Source organism: Pseudophryne corroboree, chromosome 4, assembly GCF_028390025.1.
Source record: "Pseudophryne corroboree isolate aPseCor3 chromosome 4, aPseCor3.hap2, whole genome shotgun sequence".
NCBI classification, from domain to species: Eukaryota; Metazoa; Chordata; class Amphibia; order Anura; family Myobatrachidae; genus Pseudophryne; species Pseudophryne corroboree.
This window is the reverse complement of record NC_086447.1, coordinates 450971303-450998123: the sequence shown is the minus strand read 5'-3', so window position 1 is coordinate 450998123 and position 26821 is coordinate 450971303. Positions and strand designations below refer to the sequence as shown.

Here is a 26821-nt window from a genome sequence, read left to right as displayed (position 1 = left end):
CTGACACTAGGCTAACCCCCTCCTCACCCTGTTACCCTGCTAATTCCCCCCCTGTCACCAGGCTAATCCCTCCTCACCCTGTTACCCTGCTAATCTTCCCCTGTCACCAGGCTAACCCCTCCTCACCCTGTTACCCAGCTAATCCCTTCTCACCCTGTTACCCTGCTAATCCCCCGTCACCAGGCAAGCCCCTCCTTACCCTGTTACCAGGATAACCCCTCCTCACCCTGTTACCCTGATACAGTGCCGTAACTAGGCATTTTAGCGCTGTGTGCAAGAAAAAGCATTGGCACCCCCCCTACATGCAAGATAGGAGCAGTGCGAGCCGCAGGCGCACAAAAACAAAAAGGGCATGGCTTCATGGGGAAGGGGCGTGGCCACAAAATAATACCAATTCATACTGTGCACAGTAGTCTCCATTATTCAAATCACGCTGCACAGTAGCGCCACTACACCAGGTAGTGCCCCTTTTTACACATTACGGCAGACAGCGTCCCCCTTTTTACATGTTACGGCAGACAGCGTCCACCTTTTTACACATTACGGCAGACGGCTTCCCCCTTTTTACACATTACGGCAGACAGCGTCCCCCTTTTTACACATTACGGCAGACAGCGTCCCCCTTTTTTTACACATTACGGCAGACAGCATCCCCTTTTTTACACATTACGGCAGACCGCGTCCCCCTTTTTACACATTATGTCACACAGAAGAGAGAGAGTGAGAGCGATACTTACCATCTCTCCCTGCTGGCAGCCAGGCTCCTCTGTGCTGGCAGATCCATTCCCGGGCAGCGGAGAAGGAGGGAGGGGGACTGGAGCCGCAGCAGCGCTATGTAATTGGTGGTGTCGCCGCTGCAGCTGTCCCTCTCCTTCCACATTGGCTGCCCGCCGCTGTGAATGCTGGGATAAGGGATGCGCATCCCAGCATTCACAGCAGCGCCGGGCAGTCAATACGGATGGAGAGGGTACTGCTGCAGCGGCGCTACTGCCAATTACATAGTGCTGCTGCGTCTCCCTGCTCCTCCTCCTTCCCTGCCTCCGGCGCTACTGCTCACCTCCAGCGCGGCGCACGGCACAGAACAGCCGGCTTGTAATGAGTCAATTTGACTCATTACAAGCCACTGGCCGTGCGCCCTCAGGGCAACTGCGCTGTGTGCCAGGCACACCTGGCACACAGGTAGTTACGGCAGTGCTATACCCTGAATCAGTGCTGCAGTATACAGGGTGTAGTTTATGACCTGCTCAGCAGTAGTAGCAACAGCACACATGTGCAGTAGAACACAGTGCCATTACCTCTGCAGGGTACCGACCTCCTGTTGGGGCAGTGAGCAGGGGCAGGGGGGGCTCTGCACACCAGGCTCCTCCATCCTTCCGACCTTTCCTTCTATCTGTGTTGGGGTGCATCATGCTGCTGGGACTAGGAGCCTCCTACACGTGGTGGATGTGCACAACAGGCAACAGGGGGTCCTCCAAGGGGCTGCTGAGCAACAACAGCAGAGGCTGCAGCAAATCACTTATTTGCTGCAGTCACTGTAGTCTATGCTCAGCAGTCCCCCCCACATACTCCCCGTCCATGTTACTTTCAGTCACTGCTGCTGCTGGTTATCTGAGGCTCTCCCGGACTCCCGTTCACTGTCCTCACAGTGACAGCCGCTCTGCCCCCCTCTCTGAACGGCTGCACACTGTCTCCCTCCATCTCCTTAGCCAGGGTCCCGGAAACAATCAGAGCACTCAGCAGAGCACTGAGTCGCTCTATTACAGCAGGGCACGGCACGGGGGACAGTGGAGGAGGTGCCCCCTCTCCGGCAGTTCCGCCCCTGGAGGGGAGGGAAGGAGAGACCCGGGACTCGGCCGGAAGGTACAGTGCAGGGAGAGCAGGAGGAGGGGGGGCAGAGCAGAGCACGGGGGAAGAGAGACTCGTTTCACAGACTGTCCAGCCACAGCGCTGCCTGCTGTGCATGTAATGTATATTAGCAGCGCTGCCTCCGGCAGGGAAGGTGCTGGGCGCAGCACTACTAATCTACATTAGATGGACAGCAGGCAGCGCTGCAGCTTAGGCGGCCAATCAGTATGGATGCGGATGGTGCGCCCACAGAGACACTGCGCTGTGTGCAATGCCCCATCCGCACACACCTAGTTACGGCTCTGCCCTGATAATCTTCCCCATCATCAGGCTAACCCCTCCTCACCCTGTTACCAGACTAATCCCCCATGTCATGAGTCTAACCCCTCCTCACCCTGTCACCAGGCTAATCCCCCTGTCACCAGGCTAAACCCCCTCACAAAATGAACCCCCCCACCACCAGCCTAATCCCCGTCCTCCCCCTCTCACCAGGCTAACCCCCCTCCAGACAAATCACCCCTGTCACCTGGCTAAACCCCCCTCACCAAATCACCTGACTGTTCTTCCCAGTCTTCCTCCCATCTTCCATTGTTCTTCCCCATATCTAACCCATGTTCTTCCTCCCATCTAACCCCTGTTCTTCCACCTGTCTCCCCTCCTTTCTTCCTCCCATCTTCCCCTGTTCTTCCACCCATCTTCCTCCCTTCTTCCTGCCATCTTCCCTTCTCTCTCCCATCTCCTGTTCTCGCACCCCCTCCCATCTTCCTCCCATCTAACCCCTATTCTCCTCCCTGTCTCTCTCCAGTCTTCCTCCCATCTAGACCCTGTTCTTCCTCCTGTTTTACTCCCATCTTCCACTGTTCTTATGCCTTTTTTCCCTCCCCTCTTAAGTAAAATAATTATTGCATATAATAATATAAGCACTGAGATTTTTCTGTTTCACACACATACATACACACACATATATATATTTATAGAGCACTGGTCACACCCCCATACCATTAGCACACAATAGGCCCTTCATAAATTTCAGCTCCAGGCCTATGAGGACCTTAATCTGGCACTACCCTGATGTGCCCCCGTTGTTACAAACTGACTGGGGAGTACAGAGCCCCCAAAACCTGAACCCTCCGCAGCCATGTTATCCTCAAATGCATCTGTGACATCATAACCGCGCACAGTGGAATCAGCCCCAGACCCATCGCCCCCTGTAGCTGACATGATATGAAAGCGTAAACCACGGGCGACACAGTACAATATCAGCAGATATAATACCTAACACAACCCCCCTGTGCAGTGTGACAGCACAAACAGAGGATTTCTGAGGTAAAATGTTACTGAAAAACACAGAGAAAAATACAAAATACGTATATCCTGTGAAATACCTATATTATCTAAATAACCCCGACGCACAGGGCCCCTCAGGTTACAGAATATAGGGATAGCAGTAGGAGTGAGTTACACGGAGTAGAGATCACCCAGCAGCTATATGCACACACACAGTCACATGTACAATGCAGGAATTATGACAAACAATAAAACTGCACTGGACTAGCAATACTACTACTGAGTAAAGCTATGTATATAAACAGATACAGTATATATCAATGCACAGTAAAAACTGGATAAATATCACAGGGTACTTGTACTAAATAACCCTGAAGTATGCACTTGTTCTTAACTAACACTGTCTAAACGATATGTAGAATACTTAAGTGTCCTGTAAATGCACAGCGCTGATGAGGCAGGCAGCTTTACAGAGGAGGCGTCACCAAGCAGTCCCAGAATCAGTGCAGCTGTGTGTAATGGCGCCCAAAAGCTGACAGGGAGTGAGGGAGACAGAGAGATGCAGCTCCAGGGCGGGAATATTTACTCTAAATGGCGCCCAGGGGCTGGGGAAGGGGCCACAGCCTTATCCCCTTGCTGGACTTCACCACCGGGTACTGCGGGCCTTAATAAAATGGGATTATAGCCTAATCCAACCTGTGCCCTTGCCCTGGTGGTCTAGTGGGGTCCCTGTACTGCCTCAGTGTCCACGCCAGTGCGCGCAGCCCACCTCTTAATGGCCGCGGTGGATCGCAATTTCCAGTGGGTCCCACCTGGGGGACCCTCTTATCTCCTCCCTGAGTGCGGCCACGGAGAACTTCGGTTAGTGTGTGTGCCCTGAGTGAAGATTCCCCGCTGTAAGTACCTGGCAACTAGGGACGCAGGAGTATACAGCGCCGCTGGGTGAGGTGATGGAGCTGCAGCAGGAGATATCAGAATGATATCTAGCACTAAAGTGCCTCTGCTGCAGCCCTTGAAGTCTTCTATCTTCATTAAAATAGCTCTTCTTAGGGCTGCTGGAGCAGCCCTGCCTGTTAGCTGCCTGCCCTGCATGCACCAACTTACAAACTGAGCTCCTGAGGCGGGGTTATCAGTGATCGCAAAAACGCGATATAGCGTGTATTTTACCCCAAAATTGATGGTGGGGACACAAAAATATAAAAAAACGATGGGTCCCTCAGGACGCGCTCTCACACGCAGCGCTGTCCTGTGTTGTCAGTCAGGCATTGTCTCCACAGCAACACAGGGAAGAGGCGGAGACCATGAAGAGTGTGATAATCCCCGCCCTCCCCTCATCTTCTGCTCCGCATGCTCCCCCCCCCCCCCCCCCCCACGAATAATGGCTGCAGGTGCCCTCCCTCCGCAAGTAGCGTAGCCGTGATTCAACCGCTGCTCCCTGACAGCCCACTGGACACCTGCCCGGCTGAGTCCGCTGCTGCATATACCCAGGTGGAGGCAGATGGTTCCCTGTGCCCCTGGCTGGATGCTGCCGCTCCCCGCGCTGATTCCCCTCTTCTCACCACCCAGGCGGCCGCCCCCACCGTGTTTTCCGCTCCCCCCTGGCCGCATCCTCTGACTCCGGTGTAGGCCTCATGCCGATCCCCGAACTGCCCTGAGTGCTGCGGCGCGGCCTGCCTGAGTCCTGCGGGGCCGAGGAGGGAGAGCTCCGGTATGGAGACAGACCCCCGGCGTGACGCCGCTGCAGCTGGCAGTGTCCATGGAGGAGCCCAAACTGTTCTTTTTACAGGTATGCGGTGGGGGCCTGGTCCCTGGAGGGTGTTGGTATGGTGGTGCTCCCCAATGGGAGTTCCAGGCTGCACTCTCTCCTACCTCTCTGTCCCTACTCCCTGGTGCCCCTCTCTGTCCCTACTCCCTGGTGCCTCTCTCTGTCCCTACTCCCTGGTGCCTCTCTCTGTCTCTACTCTCTCTGTCCCTACTCCCTGGTGCCTCTCTCTGTCCCTACTCCCTGGTGCCTCTCTCTGTCTCTACTGTCCCTACTCCCTGGTGCCTGTCTCTACTCTCCCTGTTCCTACTCCCTGGTGCCTCTCTCTGTCCCTGCTACCTCTGTCCCTACTCCCTGGTGCCTCTCTCTGTCCCTGCTACCTCGGTCCCTACTCCGTGGTGCCACTGTCTGTCCCTACTCCCTCTGTCCCTACTCCCTGGTGCCACTGTCCCTACTCCCTGGTGCCTCTCTCTGTCCCTACTCCCTGGTGCCTCTCTCTGTCCATGCTACCTCTGTCCCTACTCCCTGGTGCCACTCTCTGTCCCTACTTCCTGGTGCCTCTCTGTCCCTACTCTCTCTGTCCCTACTCCCTGGTGTCGCTCTGTCCTTACTCCCTGCTACCATATAAAACGTATATAACATGCTCTACCTGGCGCAATGTGTATAACGTGCTCTACCTGGTGCAATGTCTGGAACATGCTCTACGTGGTGCAATGTGTATAACGTGCTCTACCTGATGCAGGGTGTATAGGGTGTTCTAACTGGCGCAATCTGTATTACGTGCTCTACCTGGTGCAATGTGTATTACGTGCTCTACCTGGTGTAATATGTATAACGTGCTGTACCTGGTGCAATGTGTGTAACGTGCTCTACCTGGTGAAATGTGTTTAATGTGCTGTATCTGTGTGTTGTAATGTGAATTGGTACTATTATGTTGCTATGCTCTTTCCCCATGAAGCCACGCACCTAAATTTTTGGTGCGCGCCTCCGGCGCGCACTATCCTTGATTTAAAATATGGGAGGAGGAGCACCAATTTACTTTCTGCCAAAGGGCACCGAAATGTCTAGTTACAGCTCTGGTGCAGTGTCCTGTATGCTACACAGCGCAGCAGCACTATCACCCCATCCTCCCCTTTGCAGCACTTTTGTAGTGTCCAAGTCAAGTCTGTTTTTTATATTTGAATAATTAATAAGATTAATATGAACCTTCTTTCCGATGGGACCCAGAAAAGGACAGATAGGACCCCAAATTTTAAAAGCGAGGGGCCCGTGAGACCCACTTTTTTTGGGGCTCAGCGCGATCACTGGTTATAGAGGAGGCGGCGCTGAGCATCTTGGGAACAGTCAAAGCTTTTAGCCTGTTGGTGCCTCGGATCAAGATCCTACTCTACACCCTGATGTTATTCCCTGTGGAATACCAGTGTACCCCTCTGCAAAAAAAACAGTGACCATAGTGTACATAATGAACTTAATGCAGTATTGGTACTGTCATTTTGGGAAATAAATTCCACAAGTTACAAAACCCACCCATGAAAGGTACCAGGCCAGGTAGCCATTTTGGGTGCATTACATAGGTTACCGTGGGTAGAATAGGCAATGCCTAGAAGTATTTTTTCATCCCACCCACCGGTGTACCAGGTGATGAAGCCATCTTAGGTGCACTACAAAGGTTACAATGTGTTAGATAAACCATACGAGCCGCTGGATGGAATCACCACTCAGGTGGTGGTCCACGCCACCACCCAAGGGGGAATATAACCCTGTGGCGACCGAACGTCACCACCGGGTCCAATGCGTGGTGAGCGCAGCGAGCTTGCGATGCAACACACTGCATTCGATGCCGGTACACTGACCGCCGGGATCCCGGCGTCCGTCTCCTGACCACCAGGATCCTGACAGCCGCGAAATCATTGAACCCGTTCCACGTGTTGTGCGTCCCGCCTAAGATTTACCACTAGTAAGTAATAATTACTATAGGCTAGTAACAGTTACTTGCGTGAACCATTTATACCAATATCTTTGTATGCTGTACTGTAGTTTGGCAACATTCAAGTAAATATTGTATCTGCTCTCCGTATTCTGTATGATCTGCAACTTCCAGCGACTCCTGCAACTCTGCTTGTAAACAACTGTACATAAATATTGTGACCTTTTATGCCAGTAGATGGCAGTTTCCACTAAAAAATAAAACTAATATTCCAGTTAGAGTTTTCATACAGATTCAGAATCCTCATACTGTACTTGTATGAAAGGACCCATTTTGTGGTAATTTGCAATTCATAAAGTGTGAAATCATGGCACACACATATAGTTTCAGCATTGCGTTGCACAGTGGATAGGTTTGTTAGCGCCCATTGCCGGTGTCATAGGTGTGTTTCTGACCTGACCTCTATCTGTAGTGAAACATACAATCTCCCCATGGTGGGAGGTGCTCCTGTTTTAATTCCACACTCCAAAGATATACCAATAATAAATGTTAGCCCAGTGGGACAAGGTCTGATACTAACAATTAAATACTTTCTGTAAAGCCCAGAAATGTAAAGTAACCATTGTTAGCATTATTTGCCTTATTAGATGTTCCATATTCAAAATTATCAAGTAACGAGGTTTGCTCTAAAATAATCCTACAAGTAAGAACGAAAAGATCCATAAGATGTCTGTCTCTGATTCCTGTGAACTGAATGTTTTACAGTATGTTTATTTCTAACTGATGAATCGTGTTTATGCTGGGTACACACTATCTAATCAAGGCATGTCCAAACTGCGGCCCTCCAGCTGTTGTGAAACTACACATCCCAGCATGCCCTGACACAGCTTTAGCATTCTCTGACAGCAAAACTGTGTCAGGGTATGCTGGGATATGTAGTTTCACAACAGCTGGAGTGCCGCAGTTTGGACATGCCTGATCTAATCAGCCGATATAGGCCTATTGGATAGTGTGTATGCAACAGCGTTGGAGTGTTTGAAGCTGATAAATGGTTCCAAACACTCCTGCAACAGTCAGATCGGGGGAACGACATAGGGTGTGCTGCACACTCGATCTTGTTCTCAACCTACCGAACCTGTTCAAGAGATGAAAGGGAAAGTACACACTGAGCAAGAAATTTCTCAGTGTGCTCAGGTGTGCACCGATGCGATAATCACTCTGTCTGATCAGAGGGTTCATCGGATCGGCGGCACCTGTTTGGGAGTGTGTATCCGGTTTAAATTTCTTTTTTGGTTTAAAAAATAAATAAAAATAAATGACTACTACTGCCTTTTCTAAAAAAAATGTTTTATAGCACCTGAAATTATTCCTAAAGTGCAATATGAGCTTACAGTCTGCAGTAGTTGTTAACTTTTTGGCAACGTGAGCCACGAATGATCTATCAAAGCTGATGCAGAAGAATAATAAACTTCTTCTTATTTATTTTTGTACAAATATACATTTTAACAGTTTTCTATGAAATGCAGAGGACTCTGTCACACACAATTGCAAATATATGATAAGCCACCAGCCACATCCAGGCACCTCTGCTCAGGTGTTCCTATGCTGCATAATAATAGCACCGCTTTGGTTATACTGTATATTCATATGTTTCTAAATTGAGAGACAGCTTACATGGAGGCACCCTGAGATCTTCCTATATGTCACTAGTATTTCAGAATTTAATCTTGGTGACCTGCAACAAGGGGCTATTCTCTGTACTGTATAAAATACATGTAGCATTTAAGTGATCAATATGTAGTGCAAACAGTATTCTATTGTGTATAAAACACACCGTAGTACTGACTGCTAAACAAGGCTAATTATGTCCTGGTGGCTACTATATAAGTAGCTAGCAGCTGTACAATTATGGCCCTGAAATCTCTATTGACATTACAATATAGACACTACAAAAGTCTTGTGGCTTTACAATGCATATCATTTTATGGTGACATTAGTGTATAGACACTACACTGCAAATTCATTTAGATAATGGCATGTTGGGCCTAGCATTTAATTGTGTTGGAAGGCAGCCATGGCCAACAGATGGCTGGCCAAACAGATTTATTTGACTCGCCTACCAGAAAACCTCTCCCAGCACTTTGATTGGTGAATAGCGCTAGTCATACAAAAATAATTGGAAATCACCCAACATTCTCTGTCATAAATTGACAGCATTATTCATTAATTAGTGTTGGGAGCAATTTACTAGATCTGATTAACCACCGAACCTGGTAGACAGCTCATTGTAATCATTGTGTCCATTCAACAATCACATATTTAATATAAACTGTACCTTCCTATTTAAGTTATATTGTGGAATAGTGTTTCATTGTCAGCATAGTTAAAAGTAAGTATGGGGAGGATTACTATGGTTCTAATACTCTAATGCCTATAAAAATAGGATTTTATTTATTTATTAACAGTTTCTTATATAGCGCAGCAAATTCCGTTGCGCTTTACAATTTGAAATAACAATAACAAAATGGGTGATAACAAACAGTCATAGAGGTAGGAAGGCCCTGCTCGCAAGCTTACACTCTATAGATTTTGGTACTTACCAATAAATACTTTCATCCAAATCCATAGGGGACACTGGAGCATAGACGGGTGGATAATTGGAGCCTTGCACTTTAATTTTTTTAGAGAGTGTAGCTGGCTCCTCCACCTCTATACCCCTCCAGGCCCAGTTTAGATAAACCAAGCCAAGAGGAGACTGAGAGCAGAGATAACAGAGGAAGGAGAGAAAGGAAGAAGGAACCAATTAAGCAAAAAGTCCAAAGACTGAACAACGGGAAATGCTGCAACAACCAAGATGCAGCAGACAACCAACTGCAATGACTACGGATACGGCTGTAAGGAACATCACCAGGAGGGCGTCCATTGCCCCCTATGGAATCGGAGAAAAGGATGTAAGTACCAAAATCCTGTTTTCTCCTTCATCAACTAGGGGACACTGGAGCATATAGACAATGGGGACATCCCAAAGTTGACCTACCGGGTGAGAAGGCGCTGAGAAATCACAGAACACTACGACCAAACTGAACAGTGGTCACAAGGATGGAGACAGTGATCACCAAGGAAATCATATGCTAAACCTTGACCTACAGACAGGGTAGTATCCAACACAGAAACTGAAAAACTCTGGCCAACTGTACGCCCAAGAACAGATCAATTAAGAACCGCAGACCAAAAAGAAACAGAGAAAAATTGAGAAGCGGAAGCATTCCACCTGGCAGCCCACCAGGGCCTCCTGGAATGCCCAGAACGAGCAGAGTCAGAACAAGGGGAAAAATACTAGCAATGATATTGACAGAGAAGAGCCACCCAATGGGAGACTTTTGAGGAGACAACTAGCTTTGACTGGGGGAATGATAAAGCACAACCAAGGAATCTGATGTGCACATAGAAACAGTACGAGAGATACGCGAAGAGGGCTAACCATGGCCCTCATTCCGAGTCGTTCGCTCGGTAATTTTCTTCGCATCGCAGTGAAATTCCGCTTAGTACGCATGCGCAATATTCGCACTGCGACTGCGCCAAGTAATTTTACAATGAAGATAGTATTTTTACTCACGGCTTTTTCTTCGCTCTGGCGAACGTAGTGTGATTGACAGGAAATGGGTGTTACTGGGCGGAAACACGGCGTTTTCGGGGCGTGTGGATAAAAACGCTACCGTTTCCGTAAAAAACGCAGGAGTGGCCGGAGAAACGGGGGAGTGTCTGGGCGAACGCTGGGTGTGTTTATGACGTCAAACCAGGAACGACAAGCACTGAACTGAACGCAGATGCCGAGTAAGTCTGAAGCTACTCTGAAACTGCTAAGTAGTTTGTAATCGCAATATTGCGAATACATCGGTCGCAATTTTAAGAAGCTAAGATACACTCCCAGTAGGCGTAGGCTTAGCGTGAGCAACTCTGCTAAATTCGCCTTGCGAGCGATCAACTCGGAATGAGGGCCCATGTCCAGAGATGGTGAAAATGCATACTGTAGTCAGCCGACAAACAGAAAGCAGAATGGTTGAGAAGAGTGGAAGCAAGGAGCCAGTAGTGGCCAACTGCCATAAGCAAGTGCCATAAGGGATAGTGACAGGACAGAGCACCAAACCCTGGCACCTACCTCCCATAAAAGACCTGTCTGTCAGGACCATTGTGGAGATCCACCAAGACTAGGAAGTCCAACACAAAATAAGTGTTGTGTACCGGTCCTGGAAGTACTACAATACCAGCTCAAGGCGTGGAGTGGAAAGAGAAAGTTTTTCTTTCTTCTCCTTATTCTAAAATTCCCTTTAATAAATGGGCCCCAGAGAGGGGGCGTATCGGATAGTAAAACTGGTAAGAACAGATACTACATCCGATCTTATCCAAAGGACCAAGAAGTGATGGGAAGGTACCAAGTGTATGAGCAAACCTAGTCGAAGACCAGAATATTACTCCTTTCTGGACTTTACCTGAATTAGAAGGAAGAGAAAGCCACAGGAGAACACTGTGCTGCAGGAAAGATGGCCTCAACAGGCATCCTGTAACAAAAATATTCCAACTGCTATGGTAACAACCACAGGCTGACTGCAAGAAGATACTGGATCCAGTACCAAGCTCAGGAATCAAACCGGAGCTTGAAAGAGTAATGCTATGGTTTAAGTCAGGCATGTCCAAACTGCGACCCTCCAGCTGTTGTGAAACTACATATCCCAGCATGCACTGACACAGTTTTGCTGTCAGAGAATGCTAAAGCTGTGTCAGGGCATGCTGGGATGTGTAGTTTTCAACCGCTGGAGGGCCGCAGTTTGGACATGCCTGGTTTAAGTGATACCTTGAAAAATCAGGGACAACTGGACACCTAGGAATGTCGGCTGCATAGGAGAATCTGCTGTGTAAGGACAGAATTCTGCTGTCTATGTGCGCTCTTGCACAGTCAAAAGAACATGAAGTTCTCACTCTGACCCAAAACCTGCATTCACAGAGGTAATGGAAAACCCTGAGCGAGTGACTGTGGCATACAAGAGTGGACCAAGCGAAAAACACCCTCTGGAACACTAGCAAAAAAAAGCATTCTAGAAGGAAATCCAAGTTAGAACGTAGGGCTATACGTAAAAACCCTCCCATACAATCACAACCCCCTGATAGAAGAAATAAGGAGGTAACGAGGTGAGGGGACTGCAACCCTCACCTATACACCGGTAAACCATGTCTTGGACTGCTGTCCTACCTGTGAGGCAAGAGCAGAGGAAACAATCCTGGAAGACAAACCTCCAACAATGACAAGTATCTAAATAACATGCCAAGAGTAGCGTGTAGAGTCATAGAAACCACGACCTGCAGATCAAAAACCCTGTTACATAGCAGCGAGATAACAGAGGGAACACACAGAAGAGCCCCTTCGTTGCTATTTTTGTCTCTTCTACCCTTGACATTCCTCACTCTAGTGCAAAGCTCTAGTAATCCAATTTCTCTACACCAGGCCTGGCCAACCTGTGGCTCTCCAGATGTTGTGAAACTACACATCCCAGCATGCCCTGCCACGGTTTTAGCATTCCTTAATAGCAAAACTGTGGCAAAGCATGATGGGACTTGTAGTTTTAAAACAGCTGGAAAGCCACAGGTTGGCCAGGCCTGCTCTACACTATACCGGCGAATAGAGAAAAACAAGGAGCTGACCAACAGCTGCCGCTGTTACCATAATCCACTTCTATGGTGAGGCTAAAGATGATGGTACTAAAGTACCAACAAACCATATCTATATATGTAGCATTCTGTCCACTTCCCTTCAGAAAATAAGAGACATTGTGGAAGAGTGACTGCATACGAATGGAGGAAAACCTTACCTGCAAACGTCAATGGACACCTTGTAGAGGAACTGACCTGTTTTGAACACCACAGACTGAAGCACCTTCAGGTCACAGAATCTAAAGCCCAGTTGTGCAAGACCCAACACTATACATCGTGATCACTGGCCAGGAACTACCGTACTAGAAAGGGCATCCTTTGTAGACAAAACTGCCGAAGGTGTTAGTGCATCGTAACAGAGGTGTCAGCGGAGAGATGTATGGTTATAGAATAGACCACTTTCTATGCTTCCCAGAATAACAATAGCCCACAAAGCCAGCTAGAATATCATCTACGCACCTGAGAACAGAAAAGGAACTGTCAGTCAAAACATAACTGGATAACCGAACAAATCCAGGGATACAGCTCTGTAACCAGAATTACCACTAGTGTATATTGAGTCTGAATATGTCTAGATATATAAGACTAATGTGGTGTTCAGCCAATGCTAAGGGCCTGTATACCATTTCCCTATGAAAGTGCATATGTGAAGCTATGATATTCATGATAATGGTCCCATACCACCTTATAATTACTAACACTTAAACAAAAGTAGAAAAATAGTGACCCTCCTCTAAGGAGAAACAGAGCGTAAGAGAAGCCTTATAAACGGTATATAACAGAATAGTAATTATACCTGAAAGGCAAAACCTACGGATATTTAGAGAAAAACAGAAAACCTTTTGAATTATCTACCACATATTAACATACACCTGCCCCCGGTAAGTGTGAATGTGAGCATCTCTATTATATTATGCCACACCCTACCTGTGGTGAAGTGTTCCCATATTACACCTCAGATAATATCCTTGATAGATGCTATTGGAGTGGGATGTTTACCTATATTTCTCAGAGCCCATAGTGTCCCTGATGAAGACGTTGAGGATTCCTGGTATAGTTAGTGGTCGGATCCGGTCTCAAGTACTGTAGAATGTGTGTGTGGTTTTTTTTATGTGTTTGTGTTGGGGGCAGAGCAACAGGAGCACAGCAACTGGGGGGCACAGCAACTGGGGCACAGCAACTGGGGGGCACAACAACAAGGGGAACAGCAACAGGGGCACAACTATAAGGGGCACAGCAACAGGGGCACAGCAAAAGGGGGGCACAACAACAAGGGGCACAGCAACGGGGCACAACTATAAGGGGCACAGCAAAAGGCACAACTACAAGGGGCATAGCAACTTGGGGGCAGAACTACTGGGGGCAAAGCTACAGGTGCACAGCGACGAGTCACAGCTACTGGGGGCAAAGCTACAGGGGGCACAACTACTCGGGGCACAGCTATTGGGGGCAAAGCTACAAGGGGCACAGCGACTGGGGGCAAAGCTACAGGGTGTACAGCGACTGGGGACACAGCTACTGGGGGCAAAGCTACAGGGGGCACAACTAGGGGCACAGCTATTGGGGGCAAAGCTACAAGGGGCACAGCGACTGGGGTCACAACTACTGGGGGCACAGCGACTGGGGGCACAACTACTCAGGGCATTGCTACAAGGGGCACAGCTACAGGGGTCACAACTACTGGGGGCACAGCCACAATGGGCAAAGCTACAGGGGGCACAGCTACAAGGGGCACATCGACTGGTGGCACAACTACAGGGGTCACAACTATTGGGGGCACTGCTACAGGGGCAAAGCTACTAGGGGTATAACTACTAGGCTCACAACTATCGGGGGCGCCTGCTCCATCATCCCAGCTAGCAGCAGCACTCTCCCGTCTGTGCTAACGTCCTCCCACGTCAGCGAGTGTATAATATTCATTAATTTCTCTCTCTCCTCCTGTGGATTACTTTGTTTGTAAGTATAATTTTCATTTTTACAGGTACCGGCCCTGTTGGATTCTACTGGACAAGTGGACGTGACCGGCGTGGGATGTAGGTAAGTAATCTCTCATTTTTACAGGAACCACCTATTGGATTCTACATGGACAAGTGGACGTGACTGGCGTGGGATGTAGGTAAGTATGTGTGAGTGTGTATGTGTGTTTTAATAAATTTTTACTTTCACGGTGTGTGTGTTGTGTTTTTATTTGGGTATTTTTTGTTGTTGTAGAACTACAGGTACCAGCGGGCCCGTTATTTCCCCGCATGCTGGTACTTGAGGTTCTCCAAGTACCAAGAAAAAAAGCCATTTGTTTCCCCCAGCACCCTGAATGATAACCGTAACCAGATTTAAATTCCACATAATAATAGAATTCAGAGATCTTCGTTACACATATTTGCGCAGAGAGGTTCCTGCATTAGGAGGAGGTGCAGGCCCTGACATGCCACATGGAGCATTATGGGGTTGCTCCAAGGTAGGTAGCTCTTAGCTTAGACATATTGTAGTAAGGAGCCATTATCATGTGGCTCCTTGCTGGTTAATCTTAGACCCAGATTGGGGTAATGGAGGTGTGAGGTGTGGTGCCTCTGGACTGGCTGAGCTGGATGGCCTTCGTGTGGCATACCCTTACATTCTATTAACACTTTTCACTTACTAATTTTTTAACACTATTTCTCTATTTTAATTGCATTTCATTTTTGTATCACTTTCTCTTTAGCTTCGGCTTCCTAAATACTAATTTATTAACACTATAGTTTTTTCACTGGTATGCTACGCTGGGCTTTCTGGCTTATGCTGGTGTTTTGGGGTGCCACACCCTGCACCTAGATATAGCGCTAGGGACCCCAAATATACAGAGACGCCTTGATGCGGCTTTGGGGCTTATTCACACATTTGCGCAAATATGTGTAACGAAGATCTCTGAATTCTATTATTATGTGGAATTTAAATCTGGTTACGGTTATCATTCAGGGTGCTGGGGGAAACAAATGGCCTTTTTTTCTTGCTTAGAAATACCCCTCCCTTTCGAGCACCTGAATGATATCACTAAGCTAATTGAGCATCTACCAATATATATGTTCTCCAAGTACCAGCAAGCGGGGGAGGCTTGCTGGGCCTTGTAGTTCCACAACAAAAAACAATATTCTTTTTTATACACACTTATGGCTATCAGCCCGGCACCCACCGCCCAGGGGTGCTGGGGACAGCCTCGGGCTTCACCCCTGGCCCTTGGGTGCCTGGAGGGGGGGGACACCTCTTGATTTAAGGGGTCCCCACTCCTCCAGGGAACCCCGGCCAGGGGTGACTAGTTGGGGGGGTAATGCCACGGCCGCAGGGACCTACATAAATGTGTCCCCCGGCTGTGGCATTATGTCCCTGGCTAGTGGAGCCCGGTGCTGGTTTTAAAAATACGGGGGACCCCTACATCTTTTGTCCCCTGTATTTTTGGAACCAGGACCGGTCTAAGAGCCCGGTGCTGGTTGTCTAAATACGGGGAACCCCTGTCCAATTTTTTCCCAGTATTTAAACAACCAGGACCGGCTCAAAGAGCCCGAGGCTGGTTATACTTAGGAAGGGGGACCTCACGCATTTTTTTTTTACATTTTTTAACCCATTCAGACCCTTCTTTATTAAGTTAATGGAAGCCCTGGACAACAAAATTGCATTCATGTTCTCCTCCCACTCCCTTCCCAAACACTAATTTTTATGTTTTTTCTATAAAAATGTACAATATATCACAAGTATGATGAGCAGGCAGGCAGCGGGCATTGGCGGCATCGGATTGAGATGCAAATTAGTGGCGGAGGGTTGGGTCAGTTGATGGTGGGCAAGTTTGTAAGCCATTGGCGGTGGCAGCAGGCATCGGCTCAGAGGCAGTCGCTGGCATTGGCTCGGCGGTGGTAGGGGTCATCGGCAGGATTCGGGGGACATTATGGCTGTAGTGCCTCACCAGCCTCTGACCTCACCGCACGCCACTGCCCTGCAGTGCACATGGTTTTGCCCAACTGCTAAAAAATTTCCTGCTGCGATCAACTTGGAATTACCCCCATTGGCAGTCACCAGCACTGGTTATGCCTATTACATTGACCATATATAATTTGAATTGGTCCTGGACCACCAGTCCAAGGCACCCCTGCAAGTGCCCTGAGGCTTCCCAGGTTGAGGACCACTGCTATAGTGAATATTCACAGTGCATACACTAATTTGAGTAGCAGAATAGACTCAGAGAAGGGAAGAATATCCTTTTGCTGATATTGTTATATTCTTTTTGGAGTTATGGACACTAACCAGTGACGTGCGGTGGGGTGAGGCAGAGCCTTTCCTGTCATACTAACGTTTGTGCCAGAGTTTTGACTGTATAAAGTATATGAAAAATACAAAGAATATGTTTGAAATATCTTCTTTGCATTATTCTAATACTTTTTATAGCCAAAACTCTGGAGTAAAAAGTCTATGGCAAGTGCCTCACCTGGCTAACGTTTCCGCACATCTCTGATCAAATCTCACCAAATTTCCAGGAGTTTATACTGCTGCACCTGTGTATACTGCCCAGATGTACCGTTTGGCTCATATATTGCATGTAAATCTGGCTCTGGTTCTAGCCAGTGCCTCCTGAGCTATTTAGCTCACCGCACATCCCTGACACTAACAGTTATTCAAGTAATAAGGATCTAGTATACTAAATGTCATAGATACTGTACCATAGTAGGTACAGGCAAACACGGGCATGAGAGAGTGGATACACCAACACGGAACAACAAACACACCTAATAATGGAGTGCAATACCAAGATATCAGACACAAGGATGCACTAGCAGTTCATATAGTCTAGTAAACATACATAGACCCACTTCTCTTAGGTATAAACCTGCTACAGTCTGTCACTCCAGTACACTGAATTGTACAGGCCTATGGCCCTAAATACTATAATAGGGAACCTACTGTATATAGGCAAACAAAGCAAAGGCTAACGACTGAGCAGCTCGCAGCAAACAGCATACCTGCTTGACAGGTAGTTGTACAAACATGCAGAATAATGAGACTTTGCCATTTAAAAACGACACAGTCTAACACTATAGCCTTAACAGTGTACAGTATGTATTAGCTCCAGTCTGCATGCAAGAGAGAGTTACAGTAGCCAGCTTGCCTAGTGCAAACTAGTCTGCCCTGCCTTGCCCACACAATGCAATAAGACAAAGATACCCACTGCATGAGAGGGGTCTTACAGAGAAATACACATAATATTAACAATTAGTTCCTGATCGATTTAGAGGGGTCTAAGTCAGCAAGCGCCAGAAGAGAATCTGAAGCTGGCCACTAATGTGGCTGTAGATGACAATGCAGAATTTTTGAGGTGTCTGTCTCCTGGGGTTCCGGTATGAATGGTCGACCATGTTATGGTCGACAGTCATTAGGTCGACCACTATTGGTCGACATTGACATGGTCGACATGGAGAAAGGTCGACACATGAAAAGGTCAACATGAGTTTTTTTTTGTGTCATTTTTTGCGTAAAGTGACTGGGAACCCCAATTAGTGCACCGCGTCCCCTCGCATGGCTCTCTTCGCTCGCCATGCTTCGGGCATGGTGCCTTCGCTCCGCTACCGCTTCGCTCGGCACAGATTACCGTTCCAATCGTAGTCCACGTGGATCGTAAAGTATGGAAAAGTTCCCCAAAAGAAAAAAAGTTAAAAAACTCATGTCGACCATTTTCATGTGTCGACCATTCACGTGTCGACCATTTTCATGTGTCCATGTCAACCATGTCAATGTCGACCAATAGTGGTCGACCTAATGACTGTCAACCATAACATGGTCGACCATCGGAACAGATACCATCTCCTGGTGGGTTAACAGGACACCAGGAATCCTGGGATCTGCAATACTGAAGTCCCAGTACAGCCCCTGAGAGAGGGCAACCCCTTCAATGGGTGCCAACCCTTGGCCCTGCCTCCCAGCAGTCCCATCAATTTTCAAATAATGGCAGTAATTTGGTGCAGTTATTATCTGGAGCTGATGCGGAGCTGGACAATTAGATCCAAGCAGCGCTGTCAGGTTGGCTCTGCCAGTGCCTGGTAGTGGCAGAAGCAGAGAGCAGCCAGCAGTTAATGCTGCCCTGCAACGTCACTAGTGCTGAGATTGCAGGTACAAGGATAGGGCATCTGGAAACGCCAGCACAAGGACCTAACCACACTGGGAGGCACCCGCAGCTTTGGAGCCCACAATGGTGGGATACTCACCGCTTTCTACGCCATCCGGTGTGCGGGAGGCCGCGGGACCAGACAGCAGCTTCTCAATAAGCTGTGTTGGGTCCCCAGTGTCAGCTGATCCTGTGGCCGGAAACCCGGACATGAACTTTTCAATACGTAGTGAAGGGTCTCCCTGGAGGCTTTCCCTGTTGCATACAGATTGCAGCAGCATACAGAGGGGGAGGAGCCAGCTACACTTCCTGAAAAAATGAAAGTGATAGGCTCCAATTATCCACCTGTCTATACCCCAGTGTCCCCTAGTGTTATGAAGGAGAAATAGAAATGAAAAGATGTATTTCAAGCAAATATCCACATAAAAGTTAAATGGATTGCGCTCCCCAGACTGGAGAGACGTTCAGCTTATTTATTTCAGCAATCCATGTAGCTGTCCAGAGGACTTTGATTTGCACCTGTTTGTAACCTAAGAGGAGAGTGCAGAATTACTGATGTACTGTAATATATCGTGGTGAATATTGTGTTTCTTGTGATGCTACTTGGTCATTTGCCCAGTCAGCAGGTGACTGTTCTGACCAGTTGTTTAATATAAGTGACTGGAGCTCATGGTCAGTCTCCTCTTCTCATACTAGATTGAATTTAGATTCACTTTATTTTGGAGATGTAAGTATGGGGGAACTCATCGTCCATCAATGCATTTGGATTAAGGTCATAGTTATGCCTAACCAGCAAGGTAGTGCACATTCTACAAAGTATTTGTTATTTGCATTATTAATAGGAGTGTTGTTAGACAACATCACATCATTCTTTATGATATTAATAGGCTCCTGTAAGATAGAGGGCTACTATTAATAGCCTTCCAGATTGTAGCACTTGGTTTCTAGCTAGTCTTGTTTCACTAGTGAATATATTCCACAATCATCTGTAGTTTATAAGATCATAAACAGCATCACTTTAGATTATATTTCTTCCACAAGCCAACTCCAAATCATTAGGTTTCAATGAGAACTGAAGTAACCTTAGGAAGGTGAACTAACACCGTGACTTAACTCAGTGTTTGGGACATGGTTGTCATATAAAGCAAGACTGAAATAAATTTAAAAAGATAGCATCTGAGTCAGGTACCAAGGTGATTCTATATTGGGGGGACATTTAGTAAAGGCATTAAGTAAGTGTTGGAGGCTGAATGTTATCGTTTAAAAGATTATTGGACTTTGGTTTGATTTTTTTCCCTATTACGTCCTAGGGGATACTGGGAATCCATTTAGTACCATGTGGTATAGACAGGTCCACTAGGAGCCTTGGGCACTTTAAGAATTTGATAGTGTGCGCTGGCTCCTCCCTCTATGCCCCTCCTGCCAGACTCAGTTTAGAAAATGTGCCCGGAGGAGCCGGTCACGTCTCTGGAAGCTCATGCAGAGTTTTCAGCATTTATTTTATCTGTTTGTTATTTTCAGGCAGGACTGGATGACACCAGCCTGCCTGCTTCGTGGGACTTTGGGGGTGAACGGCCCAACCTCTTGAAGGGTTACTGGTTCCGTACCCCGCTGACAGGACACTAACTCCTGAGGGAACTATTTGCAAGCCCCACCACGGCGAGCATATATTCCCGCAGCACGCCGCCACCCTCTAACAGCCAGAAGAAGAAGAGTGGTAAGTACTAAGCCGGCGTCCCAGTTAGCGGGTCGGCGGCCATTATGGCGGCATGAGGGTACGGAGTCGCTCGGCTTCTACATGGGGAGGCTGGGGGCAGCTAAGTCTCCAGACTCAGTACACAGTGCAGATGCACAGCTTCTTAAGGGGCGAACTGAGTCTTTGCACACTATATGTGTACACAGTACCCAGACTGGCATTTCAGACTTAAAAGGGGACTGACTCCATTTTAGGCACAAAATTACCTCAATTAATTTAATTAAAGTGGAAAGACCACCCAAATTCCTGGTGCAAATATAATCAATGTTTCTGCTGCGGGGTACACTGGGCTCCACAAGTCTGGACAATGGGGTGTAGAGTAGGATCTTGATCCGAGGCACCAACAGGCTCAAAGCTTTGACTGTTCCTAGTATGCACAGCGCCGCCTCCTATATCACCCCGCCTCCCAGCACAGGAGCTCAGTTTGTCAGTTGGTGCTGCAGTAAGCAGGCACTTAACAGAGGGGCTACTCCAAGCAGCCCTGAGAAAAGCTTTTTATGAGGTAAAAAGTGAAGACTTCAAGGGCAGCAGCGGTGGTAAATGTCTTGTGACATTCACTGCTGCAGCTCCAGCTCTCCCCAGCGGCGATGTACACTCCCGAGTCCTGGTTGCCGGGTACCTACAGCGGAGACTCCGGTTTTCTTCATGTTAGACACACACGACTTGGGCTCTCCAGGATCGCGTGGCCGCGCTTCGGGAGGTGGTAAGTGGGTCCCGCTCGCGGGACCCGGTCTTTATCGCGATCCGGCGCGGTCAGTGGGAGGCGGGCTGCGCGCGCTGGCGGTGGACACTGTGGATACGATCCCACTAGATCACCAGGGCATGGGCGCAGGTCAGGTTTTCTCTTAAAACCGATTTTAATATCGCCCACAGTACCCGGTGGTTTTGCCAGCAAGGGAGATAAGGCTTAGACCTGAAGCCCCTCCCCCAGCCCCAGGGTGCCATTTCCAGCAAGTGTTCCCGCCCTGGAGCTGCATCTCTGTCTTTTCCTCACTCCCTGTCAGTGTCTGCGACGCCATTACTCCTCAGCTCACTGTTCTTGGGACTGCTTGGGCAAATCCTCCTATGTAAAGCCGCCTGGTTGTCAGTGCTGTGACTTTACATGACACTTAAGTATTCTACCTGCCTTTTTAGTCAGTGTTAGTAAGAAAGAGTGCATTTAGTCAGAGGTTTATAGTACAATTACCCTGTGATATACATCCAGTTTCTTACTGTGTAGTGTTACAGTATATCTATTGACTATATAGCTGTGTAAGCTAGTCCAGTGCAGTATTATTGTCTGTAATAACCTCTGCATTGTACAAACTGTGACTATTTGTGTGTGCATTGATAGCTGAGTGGTGTCCATCTCGTGTCTTTCACTCAACTTGCTATCCCTATATTCTATAACCTGAGGGGGCTTGGTGTGTCAGGTGTTATTTAATATAGGATTTTCACAAAGATATACTGTATTACGTATTTTTCTCTGTGATTTAGTCTCCATATCTCTCCTTTATCTCTGCTGGTGCTGACTACACTGCGCAGGGGTTTGGGTTTAGGGATATAGTGCTGCTAATAATTGTACTGTGTTACCTCATACTGCAAGTTATATCATGTCTGCTTCTGAGGGTAACTGTTCTGGGACGGAACACACTGCTGGTGTTGCTGAAACCACAGGCACATATGGGGAGAATATAGCAGCTGTGGGCTCTGGTTCTGGGGGCTCCTTGCCCCCCAGTGGGACTGTGGCAACGGAGGCACATACTGACCCTCCGTGGGTCACTTTTTCCACGCTTCTGCATACGCTAGTTCATAAACTAACACCCCCTATGGGACCTCTAATGCCGGTACAACCGTATGTGGTCCCTGCAGCTAACCCGCCGTGGGCGGACGATTTATCTGCTCAATTAAAGAAGTTGAACCAGTCCCTGACTACTAAAAAGTCTGACCATCGCTCGCCTAAGTCCAAGAGGTCCTCTAAGCGAGCGCTCGTCTCCTCACTGACACCTCGTCTGATGAAGACAGCACATACACTGACCCCACAGGTTCTGACTCAGATACGGCTGATGGGGAGGGTGGTTCACATGTGGATGTTCCTGATCTTTTGGAGGCTATTAAGTTAATTCTGCAGATTACGGATGATACCGAGCCATCCGTTCCTCCTAAGAAACCAGATAGGTTCAAGCGTCAGAAGGTGATTAAACAAGTTTTACCTCACTCTGACCACCTAATGGATATACGTCAGGAACCCTGGCAAAGCCCGGGTACGAAGTTTGTGCCTCAAAAGAAGATGCTGGCTCGCTATCCCCTCGCGCCAGAGCTGTCTAAGAATTGGGAAACGCCTCCTCCAGTAGACTCACATGTGGCTAGGATGGTGGTTTCCTCAGCTCTACCTGTCACTAACGTCACATCTCTAAAAGAGCCTACGGATAAACGTGTGGAGGGTTGTCTAAAAGCGATTTACACCCTCACGGGTGCTGCACAAAGGCCCACTATTGCAGCTACATGGGCGACAGAGGCTATTGAAGCATGGGCCTTGGAGTTAGAAGCTGAAATCTCCTCTGACCATGCTAGACAATGCTTGTCATATATTGTCACAGCTTCTCACTATATTAAAGAGGCGGCTTCTGATGCAGGTATCCTAGCAGCCAGGGCCTCTACTTTGTCAGTCCTGGCTCGCAGGATATTGTGGCTGAGATCCTGGTCTGTGGATCTGGACTCTAGAAAAACCCTGGAGGTACTCCCTTTCAAGGGGGATATTCTGTTTGGGGAGGACTTAAATAAGATAGTGGCTGACTTGGCTACTGCCAAAACTGCCTGTCTCCCTAATACAGCTCCTTCTGTGTCGAAGGCCAAAGGCACGTCCTTTCGCCCCTTTCGTCCTTCAGGTAAAGCAAAAGGTCAGGCGTACCATAAGCAGGCCCGCACTTCCAAACCTGGTAAGCCGAAGCCCAAAAGATCCTGGGCTGCCCATCAGCCAGCAGCCAAGACCGATAAGCCTGCTGCATGACGGGGCGGGCCTCCCCCTGGGGGATCCCAGGGTGGGGGGCCGGCTTCTAGGGTATACCCAGGAATGGTTGAAGACCACTTCAGATGCCTGGGTACGGGAAGTCGTCACTCGAGGTTACGCCATAGCCTTCAAAAACCGACCCCCTCAACGATTTTGCCAGACAGACGTCCCGTCGGACCAGACAAAGGCAAACACTCTGCATTCGGTGGTACAGACCCTCCTGGATACAGGAGTCGTAGTACAGGTGCCTCTTGCTCAGAGGGGCCGGGGGTACTATTCTCCGCTGTTTCTAGTCCCGAAACCGAATGGGTCCTCCCGGCCCATTCTCAACCTCAAGGCACTGAACAAGTTTGTGAAGGTTTCCAAGTTCCGTATGGAAACCCTTCGCTCTATAGTTCTGGCCTTGGAACCTGGGGACTACATGGTCTCCCTGGATATACAGGATGCTTACCTGCATATTCCTATAGCAGTGTCACATCAACAATACCTGAGGTTCGCTATTGGCAACCTCCATTACCAGTTTCGGGCGTTACCTTTTGGTTTAACAACGGCTCCGCGAGTCTTCACCAAAGTTATTGCAGTGATGACGGCGGTTTCCGCCGTCAAGGGGTCAGGATACTGCCGTATTTGGACGACTTGTCAATCCTGGCAAATCCCCAGATCTTCTCCTGCGTCATCTGGATATGACGGTCTGGTTTCTACAAGCCCACGGGTGGCTCATCAACTGGAAGAAATCCTCCCTGGTCCCTGGTCAGAGCATGGTGCACCTGGGAGCGCTGTTAGACACTCACAACCAGAGGTTGTTCTTGTCTCAGGAGAAAGTCCTGAAACTTCAGGACAGGATTCGTTGCTTCCTTTCTCGTCCGCAAGTGTCGATACATTCGGCAATGCAGGTGCTGGGCCTCATGGTATCAGCATTTGACATGGTGGAGTATGCTCAATTCCATTCTCGCCCCCTCCAGAAGCTGGGACGGCCTGCCTCACCGGATCAGGTCTCAAATGATCTCTTTGACTCCGGAGGTCCGTCTGTCGCTGCTCTGGTGGCTCCAGGACCGACAATTGTGCAGAGGCCGTCCCTTCTGGATATCCAACTGGGTCCTGTTGATGACAGATGCCAGTCTAAAAGGTTGGGGCGCGGTGCTGGAGCAGCACTCCTTGCTGGTTAGGTGGACCAAGTAGGAATCTCTCCTCTCGATCAACATTCTGGAATTGCGGGCGGTCTTCAATGCGTTGAACCTAGCCCAGCATTTGATTCAGAACCGTCCTGTTCAAGTACAGTTGGACAACGCCACCACAGTGGTTTACATAAATCATCAAGGCAGCACTCGAAGCCGTTTGGCAATGAAGGAAGCCTCACGGATTCTACGTTGGGCAGAACGTCATCTACCGGCAATATCGGCAATATTCATTCCGAGAGTGCTGAATTGGGAAGCGGACTTTCTCAGTCGTCAGGACGTGCATGCCGGTGAGTGGGGCCTCCATGCAGAAGTGTTTCAACTCCTCGTGGAAAGGTGTGGTCTTCCAGATGTGGATCTGATGGTGTCTCGACACAATCACAAGGTTCCGGTCTTCGGAGCAAGGACAAGGGATCCTCAAGCAGCATTCGTGGATGCGCTGGCAGTGTCGTGGAGGTTTTTGCTGCCGTACGTGTTCCCTCCGGTGTCACTCCTACCCAGGGTAATTCGGAAGTTCAAGCAAGAAAAAGGAAATCTGCTTCTCATAGCTCCGGCGTGGCCCAGACGGTACTGGTTCTCAGACCTGCAAGGCCTATCGTCAGAGCGTCCACTTCTACTTCCACAACGCCCAGACCTCCTCGTTCAGGGCCCCTGTGTCTACCAGGACCTAGCCCGGCTGTCTTTGACGGCGTGGCTCTTGAAGCTTCCATCTTAAGAGCTAAGGGTTTTTCTGAAGAGGTCATTAAAACTATGTTGCAGGCCCGGAAACCGGCCTCTGCTCGGATTTACCATCGGGTCTGGCATTCCTACTTTGTTTGGTGCGCATCTAACCATTATGACGCTTCCAAGTTTAGTACAGCCAAACTTTTGGCTTTTCTACAGCAGGGCCTAGATTTAGGCCTGCGTCTGGCCTCCCTCAAGGTTCATATTTCTGCCTTGTCGGTGTGGTTTCAGAGAAAAATTGCGACTTTACCTGATGTTCATACTTTCACTCAGGGTGTGTTGCGTATCCAACCTCCCTATGTTCCGCCTGTGGCTCCTTGGGACTTGTCGTGGTTTTGGAGGCGTTGCAGGAGCCTCCATTTGAACCTCTTGGTTCAGCTGACCTTAAGTGGCTTTGCCTTAAGGTGGTGTTCTTGCTGGCTATTGCCTCTGCTAGAAGAGTGTCGGATTTGGGTGCCTTGTCTTGTAGTTCCCCAAATCTGATTTTTCACTGTGACCGGGCGGTTCTTAGGACTCGTCCCGGATATTTACCTAAGGTGGTTTCTTCGTTCCACCTTAATCAGGAGATTGTGGTTCCAGCTTTTGTCTCTCCTGATTTGTCTCCCAAAGAGCGGTCTTTGGATGTGGTGTGGGCTCTCCGTATCTATGTGAAGAGAACTGCTTCTATTCAAAAGTCTGATTCTCTCTCTGTTTTGTTTGGATTTCACAAACGTGGCTGGCCTGCTCACAAGCAGACCCTGGCCAGGTGGATTAGAATGGTGATTGCGCATGCTTATGTGAAGGCTGGTCTGTCAGCTCCTGTTCACATTACGGCCCATTCTACTCGGTCTGTTGGACCTTGTTGGGCGGCCCAACGTGGTGCGACCCTTGATCAATTGTGCAAGGCGGCTACGTGGTCCTCCGGGAACACGTTCATAAGATTCTATGCCTTCGATACTGCCGCTTCCCAGGATGCTTCCTTTGGACGCTGGGTTCTTGTTCCCGCTACAGTGCGTCCCCTCCCATAAGGAACTGCTTTAGGACATCCCTATTGTCCAATCCTTGTGGAGCCCAGTGTACCCCGCAGCAGAAAACGAGTTTTATGGTAAGCACTTACCCTTGTTAAAACTCTTTCTGCGAGGTATACTGGGCTCCACAAGGCGCCCACCCTGACGCACTTAGCTTCTTTGGGTTTATATGGCATTAGCCGCTGACACTTCTCTTGTCGTGAGAGTGTGGTGTATGTGGCTACTAACCGTTGTCGTCTCTTTTCCTGCTACTGCATTGGGCTGGTTAACTAAACTGAGCTCCTGTGCTGGGAGGCGGGGTGATATAGGAGGCGGCGCTGTGCATTCTGTGAACAATCAAAGCTTTGAGCCTGTTGGTGCCTCGGATCAAAGTCCTACGCTACACCCCATTGTCCAGACTTGTGGAGCCCAGTGTACCTCGCAGAAAGAGTTTTAACAAGGGTAAGTTCTTACCATAAAACTCATTATAACAAAGTCAGATAACCATAAGCTGCACATAATTAAGACTTTTGCAAAGCCCCAA

General features: G+C 48.5%; 1 non-coding gene across 1 annotated transcript; it reads right to left on the bottom strand.

Moving 5' to 3' along the window:
* Nucleotides 1–11052: 11052 nt before the first annotated feature.
* On the bottom strand, nt 11053–11244 carry LOC134913230 (U2 spliceosomal RNA). Its single transcript, XR_010177040.1, has one exon. It is a non-coding gene; the product is annotated as a U2 spliceosomal RNA (small nuclear RNA).
* Nucleotides 11245–26821: the final 15577 nt, after the last annotated feature.